Source organism: Lissotriton helveticus, chromosome 12 (assembly GCF_964261635.1).
Source record: "Lissotriton helveticus chromosome 12, aLisHel1.1, whole genome shotgun sequence".
In the NCBI taxonomy this organism is placed as follows: domain Eukaryota; kingdom Metazoa; phylum Chordata; class Amphibia; order Caudata; family Salamandridae; genus Lissotriton; species Lissotriton helveticus.
In genome coordinates this window covers 818,070,030-818,088,360 of record NC_136073.1, presented here as the reverse complement: position 1 = coordinate 818,088,360, position 18,331 = coordinate 818,070,030, and the positions used below count along the sequence as shown (strand labels likewise).

General features: G+C 51.4%; 1 protein-coding gene across 3 annotated transcripts in view; it reads right to left on the bottom strand.

The window, feature by feature from the left end:
* SHC1 (SHC adaptor protein 1) overlaps nucleotides 1–18,331 on the bottom strand; it is a 135,747-nt gene that overhangs the window by 108,680 nt on the left and 8,736 nt on the right. Inside the window, exon 1 of one of the 3 annotated variants that reach the window (XM_078671072.1) lies at nucleotides 12,938–13,073. The exons of the other annotated variants lie outside the window; for them this stretch is intronic. The gene's annotated coding sequence lies outside the window, so the exon portion shown is untranslated. Of the gene's footprint in view, nucleotides 1–12,937; nucleotides 13,074–18,331 lie in introns of those variants that run through there. 3 annotated transcript variants of the gene reach the window in all.

The following is an 18,331-nucleotide window of genomic DNA, read 5'->3' as shown; positions in this document are numbered from 1 at the left end:
GCATAGCACAAACAATAAGGCGCGAAGATCTGGCAAACTGTCCACGAGCGTGTCAAAATCCTATGGGCTCTGTCAATTGCCCTGAACCGACGCCATTAATTCCAGGAGAGTGATTACGCTAACAAAAAGAGCACTGCTGACACGGCTCCCCAAGGGATCCATAGCCTACAATATCTGCTGTATTTACAAGGCGCTCCTAAGCTGCGGAAGGCTTCATACCCACACCAGTAATGGCCGGCTGATGTCTGCGCGCACGGCGAGGTGGGGGGCGGCAGCGACCGCATATCGCGCCAAATCAACGCCGAATTAACAACAGAGCACTGCTGCGGCGGCACCCCAAGAGATCCATAACCTGCATTACTCGCTGCATTCACGAGGCGCTACTTGGATGCGGACGGATTCATACCCACACCTGTGTTGACTGGCTGCTGACTGCGCGCACGACGAGGTGGGGGGCTGCAGCGACCACATATCGCGCCTACTCAACACCAAATTAACAACAGAGCACTGCTGCAGCGACACCCCAAGAGATCCATAACCTGCTTTACCCGCAAAATTTACAAGGCACCACTTAGCGGCGGACGGATTCATTCCCACACCTGCATTGACCGGCTGATGACTGCGCGCAAGGCGAGGTGGGGGGCTGCAGCAACCACGCATCGCGCCTACCCCACGACAAGTGCGACGAGCGCTAGCAGCCCTAACTCAAGCGGACAAACTACGCCAAAACAACCCCACGATATGGGGAAGCCGGACCGGCAACAAACAAAGCTCCAGTTCGAAACGCGAAAACAGGGCAAAAACACTGCACCAGACCTCGAAGCGGAAGGGGGCCAAGAACCATCGGAAGAATCGGGCATGGAATCGGTGCTACGGGCGATCCAGCAGAGCCTGCAGGAGATGAACGGGAAACTGGATAACGTGGTACAGAGAGTGGACAACATGGCGGCGAAAATTGAACAACATGACGGGCGCATTCTGGAAGCCGAACAGCGCATTTCGCAGGTGGAAGACGACCAAAGAACCACGTCCAAAGCCTGCAGTGGGCTGGAAAAGACAGTAGAAAGCCTGCGAGCCAAAGTGGAGGACCAAGAAGCCAGGTCCAGGCGCAACAACGTCCGGATTTCGGGTTTGCCGGAATCCACAAACACAGGGAAGATGGAGACCTATATAGAAGGACTGGTGAGAGAGATCTTCGGCTCTGAAAAACTATCCCCAGTGTTTCTGGTGGAGAGAGCTCATCGGTCACTGGCTCCGGTCCCGAAGCCTGGCGCTGCCCCACGCATGATCATCGCCCGCATGCTTAATTACAGGGATAGAGACACGATCTTGAGGCTGGCCAGAGAACTGGGTAAAATAACGCATCAAGGGAACACGCTGGAATTTTATCCAGATCACACCATGACGGTGCAACTTGCTCGGAAGGAATTCGCTCCGGTAAAAAAGAAGCTGAGGGAACTTGGCCTGGAGTATGCCATGTTATATCCGGCGAAACTCAAAATCATCTCTGGCGGGAAACCGGTCATACTACAGACGGTGCAGGCGGCACATGAATATTTTCAACAACAAGGAAAACGGCGAAAGCAGCAAGAAAGGAATGAACCAACAAGCGATGTGGAATGACCGAGTTTGTTTGTGCGCAGGCTGAACTGGACTACGATGCACACGAGCAAGAGGCAGCTAGCAGCAACTACACCTGACGGCGGACGCATCTTTGTGCACTGGAGACGTCGCTTGACACTAATGATGGACTGGCGAGGCAATTACGAACTAACTGTGAGTACAGACCATGGAATTGTGATGCCGTGAGAAAGACGTTTGGCAAGCGAGTATCGGCAGTAATGTGAGCAAAGAAGGAAGCTGGGTAGACTAGCGGAGGGAGGAGGGTGGCCGCAGACTGGTGACAGGCACCCTGGCTGGAACTGTCGTCCTACTACTCACCAGCAAGAAAGAAGGGGTCGGTGCCGTGGCTCCGCACGTCAGCCGCATGTATATGCGGGAACTCTAATGGGCCTTTACTGCACTGTTGCATATATGCTGATTGACTTGAGGGGATTGAGGGTTATTACACACATGTATAATAACGAATAATATACGTGCGACTGTCCACATCCACTATGTGGATGGAGATGTGTGAACCTGGCGACACCCCCATGCGGGTGTGCCCCAAAACATGTTCGACACCAAAGTTACAGTTTGTTTGGGGATGGCTTTGGCGAAGTTTGGGAGCTAAAGTGGGAGGGGGGTGGGCGGGAAGTTTGAGATACACCCGAATGCAGCCTCTGTATCTGAGAAGCATGGCGAACTCCTTGATCATACATGGACATGTGAATGTTGTTAATGTACGGAATAAACCACTGTCACTTTCGGAAGCAGTAAGATGTCACACGACGCACACCTACTATTCGATGCGGGCTCCATGCCAGCAGTGCGTAATATCTCTCCACGAGCATGCTCATGGCCAGTAATAGTACCCTCAAATTCCTCACATGGAATGTGCGAGGTCTAGGTAACCCGAAAAAAATCAGGAGATTGTTTGCCTACTTTGACAGATTGCAAATTAACATTGTTTTTTTACAGGAAACACACTTGGGTCGGGATGGCACGTCTACGCTGGGTGCTAAATGGGCTGAATCTGTGACCAACTCAAATTACTCGTCCTACTCCAGAGGGGTGGGCATACTGATTAAAAAGGGGACTGGCTTTGAGATAACTAAGGTGCACAGAGATGCAGATGGGAGAAGCGTGGCGATAGCTGGCACGGTCAGGCGACAAAAGCTACTATTAGTGAACACATATGGTCCTAATGTGGATGACCCGGGGTTTTTCAGTACAATATGGCACCTCATCACGGATATGCAGACGACTCACGTGATATGGGGAGGAGATTTCAATGTTACACTGCAGGACACGCTAGATAGAGCAGCGCATACGTTGGAACAGCATGGGAATGCCAAAACAATGCTGCAGGACGCAATGGAGGACCTACATATGGTTGATATGTGGAGGTCACGTAACCCAGGGCTGCAAATGGCGACACACATACATGCAGCAAACAATAGTTGGTCTAGGCTAGACTACTGGCTGGGCACACAAGAAGTACTGTCATGGGTTGTAGATATCAAACACTTACCACGTACACTTTCTGATCACAATCCGGTACTGTTAGAAATAGCCATCCCGTATTACGATCCACCACCCTTCACTTGGCGCTTCAACGCAGCCGCACTACGGGACCCCATATACGTTGACACAATACAGAGGGCGATTGTAGATTACTTTGAACTTAACAGCCCATCAACAAAGGACCCAGGTTTGCTGTGGGAGGCCTTTAAGGCTACAATTCGGGGTATCTGTATCAGTACGACTTCAGGCATCCTCAGGGATATACGGCAGCAACTCCACGCGCGTGAAAAGGCCATCCAGACACTGGAACACACATATACCCAGACGGGAGACACTACAGTATTGAGGGACATTCAGACGCTGTTAACGGAACACGATAAATTTGCAACTGACGAACTTAACTATGTGTCCAAGCGAGCCACAGCTAGACGATATGGGGAAGGAGGTAGACCCGGTAGAGAACTGGCCGCAAAGATCTGCGCAGGTAAAACGCCACAGAATGTAGCGTCCATCAGTACTGACACCGGGGAGACGGTCACAGACACGAAGGGGATTCTGAGGGAATTTATGAACACATACGGCACACTATATAGGGCACACCCTTCACCCCCACAGGCAGAACTATTGAAATATATGGAAGATATAGAAATGGCATGGCTAGCCGACGGACATAGGAAATATTTAGAACGACCTATAACGGTGGAGGAGGTTACAGACACCATTAAGCGGTTACCCAATAACAAAGCACCGGGACCAGATGGCTTTGTAACGGAATTCTATAAGACATACGCAGACTTACTAGCCCCGCACCTAGTGCGACTGTATGGGGTGGCACATGAGGCCCAGACACTACCAGCCTCTCTGAGGGAAGCCCTACTCATCACGTTGTTGAAGCCTGGCAAGGAAGTAGATAAATGCGACTCATACCGCCCTCTCTCCTTATTAAATGTAGACACCAAAAGTATAGCTAGTTTACTGGCGGACAGGTTAAAACCACTTATGCCATTAGTGATCAGGCCAGATCAGTCTGGATTTATCCCCGACAGGGCCACCTCACATAACACCCGCACACTATTTGCATTGGCACACTATTTGGCCCCGGAGACAAAGGCCGTGGCAGTGTTACTTGACGCTGCTAAGGCATTTGACACCATTAGCTGGCCCTTTATCCAGGCAGTGCTGGTGCGTATGGGATTCCCTTTAATATTCCTGGGATGGATAGCGATGCTATACAACAACCTAACGGCACGCATCCGCGTGAACAGGTACATATCAGAACCCATTCAAATATGCAGAGGAACTCGGCAAGGATGTCCACTCTCGCCGATGCTCTTCGCCTTGGTGTTAGAGCCACTGGCCTGCAAAATCCGGCAACACCACCACTACTCGGCGATTCAACTGCCATCCAGGCCAATTCATATCTCGTTATATGCGGATGACATGGTACTATATATCAAACATCCGGAACAACATCTCAATCCGCTTCTACGAGAGTACATAAAATTTGGCCAACAATCCGGATTGCAGATAAACTGGAATAAATCCCTTGTCCTATCCCTGACAGACAGCACACGTCCAATAAAACTGGACTATCCGCTGGAATGGCAAGAGGACCCCACTAAATACTTGGGCATATGGTTCCATAGAGACCCGGAAGTTGTGATTAGAACGAATTACGGGCGGACCATTTCATCCCTGGAGGAAAAAATTAAAAGATGGAACAGGCTACCTCTATCATTGGCAGACAGGGCAGCAATTGTCAAAATGGTGCTACTGCCAAAATTCCTGTATTTATTTAACAATATTCCGATCAAACCTCCGGCTGCTGTATTCCGAAATATCAAAACGCTAGTACTCAATTTGCTTTGGGCGGGGAAGCAGGCAAGAATGGAACTGCGTACCATGACGCTGCCGTATGCCAGGGGGGGCTTCAAAGTGCAAGACTTATATTTATATTACCTATGCGCGCAGGCGCAATACGCACACTTCTGGTACCACGAGGTGCCATTTCTGACACATGTGGCCGTGGAAGCCGGAGATGCAGACCCGATCCCACTAGCGAGCATACTGACACATAAGCGCACCAGGCTACACGACCATGACATTAATCCGGTGAACGCCACTTCGGAGGCATGGAGGCTGATGGGTAAAGCAGCAAACAACCTACCACTATATGCACCAACACTTCCACTGGCACATCACCCTGCCCTTTCGGTGACGCAGGAACGGGTAGGCATGGATCTATTTAGACGGGCGGGAATAGACACTCTGGGGGATCTATACAAAGATGGGGCATTCCAGACATTAGATAAGTTACAATACATCAGGAACCCATCCACACTGTTTAGTTTCAACCACTTTCGACTGCAGAGAGCGCTTCGGGAACACTACCCTTCACATCCAGAAGAGCCACCTACCTTTGCACCCCTGCAACTACTCCTCACCACACCCACGGCGTCCCATCTAGTGTCCAAACTATATGCGGCTATGCAAGAGGCGGTGGGGGAACATACACACAGGGCCAGGGACAAATGGAGCGCTGTACTTGCTGAACCCCTAACGGATGTAGAATGGGAATCCTCTTGCATGCTCACAGGTATGCTAACTTCGAACGGGAACCTGAAAATTATACATTATAAATATTTACATCAGGTGTACCACACGCCTCAGAGACTGTATAAATATGGTTTGAGGGATGATTCTCAATGTTGCAGATGTAAACAGGAGGATGCAGACTTCATGCATCTAGCATGGCATTGCTGTAAAGTGGCTGGATTTTGGGAACAAGTTGTGAAAATTTTGAATGATATGCTTGGGGTTTCCATGCTGTGTGATCCGAAAATCTGTTTACTGGGTATTGTTCCGCAACTGAGAGCCTTGAAACGCAAATTTTGCGCAATTGCACTACTGCTGGCTAAGAGAAGGGTGTCTCTCCACTGGAACAGCAAAAGGGCTCCAGCAGTAAAGCACTGGATTGAGGATATGGTTTATTGTCGAGACACGCTTACCACATACGAGGAGTTGCCGGGCGGCTCTAGGCCTAAGGACTATTGGGGGTACCTACGTGCCTATTTGCTAATACATGGTGAGACAGAATCGGAAACAGGCGTGGAGTGAGATACACACCTAGCGGTGACAATAAGATGCACAAAATACTGTACTACTGGCTTTGAGGAGGGAGGATGCTGTGATGCAGTTTGGCTGTAACAAGGGGAAATCTACATGTTGGGTGTTGCACTGTTATGTTTGATTAAGTTAAGTATATAAAGGTGAAAAGGTAAGATTACGGATGTATACCTACGCAACTACAGCACTGACAAACAAATGGGAGCTAAACAAATATCACGCCGCCGGTCCGCTGGATGTCGGCTGATGGGCCGTGTACTAATGCTGAAAAATGATCTCGAAAGTGTACACACATAGCCGGCCCATAGCGGTTGTAGGCAATTACACTGTATATGATTTTCGTTTTCTGTATATGCTGATCAGTGCATAGATCTTCTTACACCAATAAATAAATAAAAAAAAAAAAAAAAAAAACTAAACTGCTTAGACTGGGATCTCCAGATTTCAATAATGATTCAGTGGGGGCTGTCCAGATTCCCGTAGTGATTAAGTGGGAGTCCACCGAAGTCAAAAAGTTACAAACCACTGGGCTAGACTAAACCAACATCACGAGGCGTGGGCGCTTAGGAAAAAAGGAAAAAGAAAAAAACCACCATTCATAGCTAATGGGTGGATACAGACTAATACGTGAAGACTTTCAGATGGAGGAGCATTCTGTGTACCTAGAGTTTTATAATTCATGATATGTGGTCAGAGCAGACACCGCATGGAAAAGCTCTTAGTGCTTCCCACAACCGGGCTGAGACAGAGGAGCACTCCTAGGCACCCCAGCACTAGCAATAATGGCAAGGCTTTTTACTACACCAGCACAAGCCTGAGGGGGTACACCCTACAACGCCGCTTTCTAAGGTTTCCCACAAACTCTGCAGCCTCACCTGAAAAGGCAAGGTGTTTAAGCCTGCAAGACGTCTTAGATCACATCTGCAGCAAGCAATCGGCCCTATCAGTCAAGAGCTCCAGTCTTGTGAAGACCAACTCAGCATTTCATCCTTCCAAGGTCGGAAACGGATCTTAGTTGAATAAATGATAGTTACAGACTAAGTTTAATAAGGCATCTGAAGTTCCTTGCTTGGTCACTGTGGAACAAGTTCCTCATCTTATCTGCCCATGTTCATCCAGAGCCTAGTATGTTCCGTTCACAAGTCATGCAAGCTGCTCACAGTGCCTGTCCACAAGGCCCAACTTTTCGCAGTCTGCCATCGTCCCCCTTTGTCCAGGATTTTCACCAGCTATCCTGGCCGATTTCAGCAAATTTGGCTCATATCCCGGTTTTTAGAGAAGTTTTACTGAAAACAGTGGGAGACGCTTTTTTAGGTGTTCCAAAGCAGGGCCAGCTAGCAGCTGGTATGAGTAAGTAATTTCATTCACGGTAGGATGCTGGTTTAAAAAATTACATTTTATTTATTTCTCTAGTGCCTCTTCTGCGTTTCTATGTTGATGAGGGCGGCCATTCTTTGCCGCTCTGTTAATGTAAATCTGTGTCCTATAGCTTGTAAAATATCCTGGTCTTTGGTTCTCACGATCTCATCACCCTACCTTTATCCCCATCTCCTGACACTGTCTGCCTGGGCACAGCATCACGGTAACCCAAGCTTTGTAAATGACTGTCCTCTCACACTCTGCTCGAGTGGCACAAACTTCTCACACCCTCTACCAGAGTGCCTCCAAATTCTATCACGTGTACCATAAGCCCCTCGCACTGTGTGCCATGTGTTCAAACACTACCACTATGCCCGAAGCTCCCCTACCCTCCGCCAGTGTGTCACAAGCTCCCACGCCCTCAGCTAGTGTGCCACAAGCTCCCCCATGCCCTCAGCCAGTGTGCCACAAGCTCCCCCATGCCCTCAGCCAGTGTGCCACAAGCTACCGCACCCTCAGCCAGTGTGCCACAAGGTCCCCCATGCCCTCAGCCAGTGTGCCACAAGCTCCGCCACACCCTTAACCAGCGTACCCCAACTTCCCCATAGCCAGTGTGCCACAAGCTCCCACACCCTCAGCCAGTGTGCCACAAGCTCCCACATCCTCAGCCAGTGTGCCACAAGGTCCCCCACGCCCTCAGCCAGTGTGCCACAAGCTCCCACACACCCTCAGCCAGTGTGCCACAAGCTCCCACACACCCTCAGCCAGTGTGCCACAAGCTCCCACACACCCTCAGCCAGTGTGCCACAAGCTCCCACACACCCTCAGCCAGTGTGCCACAAGCTCCCACACACCCTCAGCCAGTGTGCCACAAGCTCCCACACCCTCAGCCAGTGTGCCACAAGCTCCCACACCCTCAGCCAATGTGCCACAGGCTCCCACACCCTCAGCCAGTGTGCCACAGGCTCCCACACCCTCAGCCAGTGTGCCACAAGGTCCCCCATGCCCTCAGCCAGTGTGCCACAAGCTCCCACACACCCTCAGCCAGTGTGCCACAAGCTCTCACACCCTCAGCCAGTGTGCCACAAGGTCCCCCACACCCTCAGCCAGTGTGCCACAAGGTCCCCCACACCCTCAGCCAGTGTGCCACAAGCTCCCACACACCCTCAGCCAGTGTGCCACAAGCTCCCACCTACCCTCAGCCAGTGTGCCACAAGCTCCCACACACCCTCAGCCAGTGTGCCACAAGCTCCCACACACCCTCAGCCAGTGTGCCACAAGCTCCCACACCCTCAGCCAGTGTGCCACAAGCTCCCACACCCTCAGTCAGTGTGCCACAAGCTCCCACACCCTCAGTCAGTGTGCCACAAGCTCCCACACCCTCAGCCAGTGTGCCACAAGCTCCCACACACCCTCAGCCAGTGTGCCACAAGCTCCCACACCCTCAGCCAGTGTGCCACAAGCTCCCACACCCTCAGTCAGTGTGCCACAAGCTCCCCTACGCCCTCAGCCAGTGTGCCACAAGCTCCAACACCCTCAGCCAGTGTGCCACAAGCTCCCACACCCTCAGCCAGTGTGCCACAAGCTCCCACATCCTCAGCCAGTGTGCCACAAGGTCCCCCATGCCCTCAGCCAGTGTGCCACAAGCTCCCACACACCCTCAGCCAGTGTGCCACAAGCTCCCACACACCCTCAGCCAGTGTGCCACAAGCTCCCACACCCTCAGCCAGTGTGCCACAAGCTCCCACACACCCTCAGCCAGTGTGCCACAAGCTCCCACACCCTCAGCCAGTGTGCCACAAGCTCCCACACACCCTCAGCCAGTGTGCCACAAGCTCCCACACACCCTCAGCCAGTGTGCCACAAGCTCCCACACACCCTCAGCCAGTGTGCCACAAGCTCCCACACACCCTCAGCCAGTGTGCCACAAGCTCCCACACCCTCAGCCAGTGTGCCACAAGCTCCCACACCCTCAGTCAGTGTGCCACAAGCTCCCCTACGCCCTCAGCCAGTGTGCCACAAGCTCCCCTACGCCCTCAGCCACTGTGCCACAAGCTCCCACACCCTCAGCCAGTGTGCCACAAGGTCCCCCATGCCCTCAGCCAGTGTGCCACAAGCTCCCACACACCCTCAGCCAGTGTGCCACAAGCTCCCACACACCCTCAGCCAGTGTGCCACAAGCTCCCACACCCTCAGCCAGTGTGCCACAAGCTCCCACACACCCTCAGCCAGTGTGCCACAAGCTCCCACACCCTCAGCCAGTGTGCCACAAGCTCCCACACCCTCAGCCAGTGTGCCACAAGCTCCCACACACCCTCAGCCAGTGTCCCACAAGCTCCCACACTCTCAGCCAGTGTGCCACAAGCTCCCACACACCCTCAGCCAGTGTGCCACAAGCTCCCACACCCTCAGCCAGTGTGCCACAAGCTCCCACACCCTCAGTCAGTGTGCCACAAGCTCCCCTACGCCCTCAGCCAGTGTGCCACAAGCTCCCACACACCCTCAGCCAGTGTGCCACAAGCTCCCCTACGCCCTCAGCCAGTGTGCCACAAGCTCCCACACCCTCAGCCAGTGTGCCACAAGCTCCCACATCCTCAGCCAGCGTGCCACAAGGTCCCCATGCCCTCAGCCAGTGTGCCACAAGGTCCCCCATGCCCTCAGCCAGTGTGCCACAAGCTCCGCCACACCCTTAACCAGCGTGCCCCAACTTCCCCATAGCCAGTGTGCCACAAGCTCCCACACCCTCAGCCAGTGTGCCACAAGGTCCCCCATGCCCTCAGCCAGTGTGCCACAAGCTCCCACACCCTCAGCCAGTGTGCCACAAGGTCCCCCATGCCCTCAGCCAGTGTGCCACAAGGTCCCCCATGCCCTCAGCCAGTGTGCCACAAGCTCCCACACCCTCAGCCAGTGTGCCACAAGCTCCCACATCCTGAGCCAGTGTGCCACAAGGTCCCCCATGCCCTCAGCCAGTGTGCCACAAGGTCCCCCATGCCCTCAGCCAGTGTGCCACAAGCTCCCACACACCCTCAGCCAGTGTGCCACAAGCTCCCACACACCCTCAGCCAGTGTGCCACAAGCTCCCACACACCCTCAGCCAGTGTGCCACAAGCTCCCACACCCTCAGCCAGTGTGCCACAAGCTCCCACACACCCTCAGCCAGTGTGCCACAAGCTCCCACACCCTCAGCCAGTGTGCCACAAGCTCCCACATCCTCAGCCAGTGTGCCACAAGGTCCCCCATGCCCTCAGCCAGTGTGCCACAAGGTCCCCCATGCCCTCAGCCAGTGTGCCACAAGCTCCCACACCCTCAGCCAGTGTGCCACAAGCTCCCACACACCCTCAGCCAGTGTGCCACAAGCTCCCACACCCTCAGCCAGTGTGCCACAAGCTCCCACACACCCTCAGCCAGTGTGCCACAAGCTCCCACACCCTCAGCCAGTGTGCCACAAGCTCCCACACACCCTCAGCCAGTGTGCCACAAGCTCCCACACACCCTCAGCCAGTGTGCCACAAGCTCCCACATCCTCAGCCAGTGTGCCACAAGCTCCCACACCCTCAGCCAGTGTGCCACAAGCTCCCACACACCCTCAGCCAGTGTGCCACAAGCTCCCACACCCTCAGCCAGTGTGCCACAAGCTCCCACACACCCTCAGCCAGTGTGCCACAAGCTCCCACACCCTCAGCCAGTGTGCCACAAGCTCCCACACACCCTCAGCCAGTGTGCCACAAGCTCCCACACACCCTCAGCCAGTGTGCCACAAGCTCCCACATCCTCAGCCAGTGTGCCACAAGCTCCCACGCCCTCAGCCAGTGTGCCACAAGCTCCCCTACGCCCTCAGCCAGTGTGCCACAAGCTCCCCTACGCCCTCAGCCAGTGTGCCACAAGCTCCCCTACGCCCTCAGCCAGTGTGCCACAAGCTCCCACACACCCTCAGCCAGTGTGCCACAGACTCCCACACACCCTCAGCCAGTGTGCCACAGGCTCCCACACACCCTCAGCCAGTGTGCCACAAGCTCCCACACACCCTCAGCCAGTGTGCCACAGGCTCCCACACACCCTCAGCCAGTGTGCCACAAGCTCCCACACACCCTCAGCCAGTGTGCCACAGGCTCCCACACACCCTCAGCCAGTGTGCCACAGGCTCCCACAAACCCTCAGCCAGTGTGCCACAAGCTCCCACACACCCTCAGTCAGTGTGCCACAAGCTCCCACACCCTCAGCCAGTGTGCCACAAGCTCCCCCACACCCTCAGCCAGTGCGCCACAAGCTCCCCCACACCCTCAGCCAGTGTGCCACAAGCTCCCCCACACCCTCAGCCAGTGTGCCACAAGCTCCCACACCCTCAGCCAGTGTGCCACAAGCTCCCACACACCCTCAGCCAGTGTGCCACAAGCTCCCACATCCTCAGCCAGCGTGCCACAAGGTCCCCTACGCCCTCAGCCAGCGTGCCACAAGCTCCCACACACCCTCAGCCAGTGTGCCACAAGCTCCCACATCCTCAGCCAGCGTGCCACAAGGTCCCCTACGCCCTCAGCCAGCGTGCCACAAGGTCCCCATGCCCTCAGCCAGTGTACAACAAGCTCCCACACCCTCAGCCAGTGTGCCACAGGCTCCCACACACCCTCAGCCAGTGTGCCACAAGCTCCCACACACCCTCAGCCAGTGTGCCACAAGCTCCCCCACACCCTCAGCCAGTGTGCCACAAGCTCCCCCACACCCTCAGCCAGGGTGCCACAAGCTCCCCCACACCCTCAGCCAGGGTGCCACAAGCTCCCACACACCCTCAGCCAGTGTGCCACAAGCTCCCACACCCTCAGCCAGCGTGCCACAAGGTCCCCTACGCCCTCAGCCAGCGTGCCACAAGGTCCCCACACCCTCAGCCAGTGTACAACAAGCTCCCACACCCTCAGCCAGTGTGCCACAGGCTCCCACACACCCTCAGCCAGTGTGCCACAGGCTCCCACACACCCTCAGCCAGTGTGCCACAGGCTCCCACACACCCTCAGCCAGTGTGCCACAGGCTCCCACACACCCTCAGCCAGTGTGCCACAAGCTCCCACAGACCCTCAACCACTGTGCCACAAGCTCCTCTCACACCCTCAGCCACTGTGCCCAAGCACATCTCTGCCAGTGTGCCACAAGCACCCGAGGCACTCAGCCCATACGTCCCAAAGACACCGAGCTGCAAGTCCACCTGCTCAAGGCATGCCCACGTGAGTGACGGGTATTTCCATTAAGGCTCCCTCTCTAGCCCTCTGCACCTGGAAGCAGTCCTGCGGGGGTGCTCCCTGCTGCGCTTCCTGGTGCCACCCTAGCCCCTCCTTACCTTATCCTAGATCCACGGAAGGGCCCCCCCTCGTTTCATGCCCCGAATGCACCAAGCCGGCGCCGTGCAAGGAGGGAGTCTCAAGTGGGTGTCCTGCCGCAGTGCGACTGCTGAAAGGCGGCCCCTACCCACGACCCCTTCTGGGAGGTGAGCTCGCAGCCCCGGCTTGTCCCAGCTTGACGCCGCCGGCCGGGCCGCATGCTCCGCATTCCTGCCTCACCTGTCTCGGGAGAGACAGGAAAGATTGGGGGTGTGGGAAGGCGTGATCTGGGACGGCGTAATCCCTCTGTTCGCCCCACCTTTGATCCAGAGTGATCATCCACCCAATAAAGATGAACCGTGCACACAGCGCCTACTGCCGCTGACCTCGTTTCGAAGCGCTTCAAACGACAATTGCAGTGGCCTCCCCAAACCAAAGAAATCTATTGTCTAGGAAGGGTGAAATGTTGTCAGTATCAGTAACCAATCAGCTCCCATAGAGGCCCACATACCGGAGTCCCAGAAACAATGCGGGGGGGGGGGGGGGGGGACTGAACCCTAATTCCAGGCTTGATCATTACTCGACAGAGAATCCTCCGTGTTTTCGGTTTGATGGTCACGAACGCAGATTCGTGGCAAACCTTAAGTAGAACGGACTGAGATGTAGATCCATGTGGGAAGGAAGTCCCTGTGATGGGAGCTGGAGGAAAGGTAGGCGGAAATGACGTGTGGGGTTTAGCTGATGTGGCATTTGTGGTTTTCACTCGTGGGGCTGTTAAACTTTGATAAAGTCAACTGTTCTAGCAATTGTATGAAAAAGATGAGGTTTCACCTAGTAGTTAGTGGAACATGGCAGTAGCAATGCAGCCCCCAACAGGTACAGCAAAGGAAGCAGGCGCGTTCACGCAAGCGCAGATGTAGCGTAAAATAAAAATAAATAAAAAAGTAACAAAGCTGTACGCAGAAACAATTCACTGCCTTTCTTGGTACTCGCGGAAAAATAACCTGCACCAATTCCTAATCTTGATGCGGACACACTGGACACTGCCCTCGCCACTAAAGTTGCAAAGAGTCCCGCAGAACATTTTTATATGTCAACATGCGAGAAATCAAGAAGGGCAATTGTAGAAGAACTTCTACGCTAGAGATTGAAGGCCAGGGCAGTGACGACAACGCCTATGCTGAACACCATCCCATTGTAGCATGAATCTGTGCACATAACCAGGCGTGGGAATACGCCGGAGGAGAGTTGTGCCTCGGTTGAGGGCCTGGCCCAGGTTCTGCTGACCCTGAGGTGGAACGAGGGTGCCATACGGTTAAGGTGAGCGCGACAGGAGGTTCTTTCCATAACTTAAGGAAGGTTTGGTTGCAAATCGTGAAAAACGAACCATTAACCAGAGCCTAAAAAAAGCCTCCTTTGGTGGAAAACTACTTCCAGCAGGAAAATCTACTCACTCAAAATAAGCTATGAAATGACTGATTCAAAAACACATTAGTTATGAAACAGTCCAAATAAATCTGCGAGATCATTTTCTAGGCTTGGACTAGAAAGGTAAACTAGACACGCTAATCTAGAACGATGCTGAGTGTTTGACAACAAGGGACCATAGGCCAAAGGTCAGGATTGCCTTAATAAATAGGTTCCAGTAGAAACAATAACATCCTTATATGGCATTTAAAAATTTGGCCCAAAAAAACTAAAGGGGAAAAATATATATATATTGTATCTCCTTCAGAGCCCCCCATTCATGAGTACCCAGGCACACCGTCTCCCCAGTTTGGCATGCCCAATTACCTGCCAGAGCTAGGCACTGCTGAGTATTACACAGAATACTCAACTGAGTATCAATATAACCAGAAACAAAAGAGACAAGCTGTTGAGGCACAGGTGTAGGGATGGAAGACTCGGTCATATAGCTACAAACAGTGATGGGCAGAAACTGTCGACACCAGGTACTTAACTAAACACAATCTAAAGAGTCCTCTCCTAAAACGGTCAGAGACTTTGATAAGTCCCCGGCAATCCCCATTATACATCCACTGTGAACCTCGCTAGGATTGTCTGTAAGAAAGTGGTTCTACCTGTAATGCAACGGAGAACTGTACTACAGAGTCTTTAGTAAAGACTAGGAAATATTTTGCATTGTGTACAAAATAAATGGACAACTGGAATAGGAATGAGTAATGAGACACTCTACTTAAGGCTCATGACACTGATCCAGAAAAAGTTTACCCCTCACTTTGGACAGTGACGAAAAATTAGCAGTTTTAGCCTTTAAACTGTCTTGCACTCCTTACAAAGCTATGATACAAGGACAATTAAAGGTAAACTTGGTTGCACAGAAGTTACCCCAGAGATGAAAGAGGTCCACTGATTGGTTCCCTGTGCTGAGATGGGCTGATTCCACTCTGCACTATCTACCAAGGACAATTTGGGTATTGGCCATGATAACTAACTTCGCGCTGCACACCAAATCGCAAATGCAGATCAATGTCCTTGTGGTTAGGCTGCTTCCTGACTACGTATCTGCCCTGCAACAGTGGTTTACATTTTTTTCTCAGCAGCAAGGCCCATACCATGGAGGGCACAAGCACTGATGTAAAACCATACGCTATTTTCAATAGAATAGAAAGTTTAAAAATCCTCTGTTCAAATGCTCACGTAACCTGCATGATGATGCAAATATCTATACAATTTATTAGCATGCTCTCTACATAAAATTCTAAATGAATACATACTCAGCATATTTAAAGCCTTTGTCTTGCTTGCCTTCCTACAGATTTTGGGCAGAGGACTGTAAAAATGTTGCAATTATCAGTAATATCACATGCGTTTAGTTAACTATGAATATACTCACACTTTGTACACCCTAGACACATTCTCATTTGCCTCTCTCACGAATTACAATAGATCACTAATACAGATGATCACGAAGGCTAGCCCTAGATTTAGCGACCAAGATATTGATATGATCCTCCGGTATATGACGCAGAGCCAGAATAAAACCGCTTTCAGTTTCCCGCAATTGGGTATTAGCGACACAGCCCATTGCGTCAAAATGTTCAAAGATGTCAATCAATACAACAGTGGCTGTGTATTCCATTTCTACAGATATTGTGGGAAGGACAGTTTATAAATTAGAGGAGTTATGCCGGTCACTTCTGCATCTCCGTGTACTAGTTATACTTTTACATATGGATTATTAACAAGTGATTGCATACAACAGGCTTCTCTAGGTCATCTTAGTTGCTGCATAAAGCGTGTGGTTAGAAGTTATGCTCCAACATCAGCCCAGAGGTTAAAGGTCTCTTAGAATGCCTTTGGCAGGAACAAACTTCAAGCCTAGTGAGAAATAATGGTCTTAAGGATGAAAACGCAGTAGGATGTATGGTCTAGATTAGAAAGTCGTACTTGAACCTATATGCTTTCAAGCCCGTTTTCAACCATGATAATAAAGGTAACTGTGATTTATTGTTATTTTTTTAATGCAATCATCTTCTCTTACTACTTGTACTTGGTTTTAAAAATTTTCAGTAATGGAGGATTCAGTTGACTACCATTTCATATTAAGTTATGCGCATACACACATATAGCGCAACCCATCTTGGCTTTGTTGGATATGCCCCAATACACGCACGCACGTTTCCAATTAGAGGCTACATTTTTGTTTGCTTCTCGGGAGGTTTAGATATTTTAGCGGCTATGTTTCACAAAAATGTAGCGTTCCAAGCGCCTAAATTTTCATGAGTGCACATTAATACTAATCGACGTTGCACATTCCAATAAACTGTATTAAACATACAGAACAGCTTAATGCAATTGAAACTTTACTTATTTTTAGTTTATAGGTGTTAAAAGAACAGCAAGTGATTTATAGGCCATCAGCTTTTTATTGCTTTGTTTTCATTTTATTGATTCCCAGCTTTCCGCTTTGATTTGTTTCTTAAGTTCTGCACTTTCCACAATTTGCTTTTTGGGCTTAATTAGTTGATGTGACAACTGTTCCCAAAATAGGTGGACTCTGACACAGCAATTTGGTGATTTGCTCTACATGGGAAGTGCGCACCAATTCCAATTCCACCCAGAACAAGGAGGTGAAGAGGACTTCATCGGCTTAAAGACTGCGCCAAACTAAAATTAATCCTCAAAGTGCCTCTGAGATGTCTGAAAATTCATGGGTTGCAAAAAGTGTGTGGCTAAAAGTAATCCATATCATCCATCACCTTTCATACTTGTGGGGTGTGCGCCACATTAGGCGCCTATGTGATGCTTCGGAAGACTGTGGTCTGAAACATGAATATATTCCCCATATTGCTTCCACCCAGCTGTGATTAATACGCTATATAATCCACCACTAACCGGCTTTCGCATTTAATGCTGCATAATCCCTGCCTCGCACAGATGTTCATGGATGGCGATCAGCTGCCCAACAGATTCAGCCCTGCACATTCACAATGCATTGGCAAAACCTTGATTAAAATAATAACAAGCCAAAAGGAAATACCCACTAATTTGCTACCCATCCTTTCCAGGGAGAGAATGAGATTCAGAGGATCTATACCAGACAAACAGACAGACAGACAGACAGACAAACACACACACGGATCAAGACCACAAGTTTTCCTAATTCGATGCTTTGTGTCTTCGCTAAGACACCAGACAACTTGAAGGGGGGCCTGCTAAGAAGTAGGCCGTTCATACTCACCCAGGTTCAGTGTTGGCATGAACTTGGTGAACTCTGACCTCTAATAGGAATTCAAGCATCACTGCTTGCACTAAGTGGGGCTGAAACCCTCGTGAGTCACCAGATCAGACAGGCCATAGAATGAGGTCGGGAAGGAGATGCCTTGGAGGAGTGAGCTCACAGTGACTGTGCAACACTGACTCACTGGCTCCCAGTTACAGTGAAAATCTTTAGCCGATCTATACTTTCTGTAATTGCATTCATGCAGTTTAGAGATGCAGCCGAGAGGAGTTTGTCCTTGGTTGTACCTTTCAAAGTCTTACCGCTTCAACAATCACCCGGTACCCTCAGTCCGCCTGGTACTCTCAGGGTATAGCGGATGCTGGTTCTGCCGGGTACCCCTAACTGAGGCCTTTCTCAACGAATGCAAAATGTAAATTCAATCGCATAAAGGCAATCTTCTAGATCTTTGGATAGGGAGAGTATTAGCCTATATCACTCCCTAAAGCCAAGCCGATACTACCAACACAAAACAAGAACCAAAGGCATCTGCTCCTGCTTCCACCACCATCGCTCTGTTGAGATCTTCAAACAATAGCACTTTGCCACAGGGGCAGCTAGATTATCTGCCCGACTCGAAAAGGACCAGAGAAAGTATATTTTTACTGCCTAAAACGACAGTCTCTCAAATTCCAAAGAAGGGAGTTAGCATCTCCGGTGAGCCATCTCA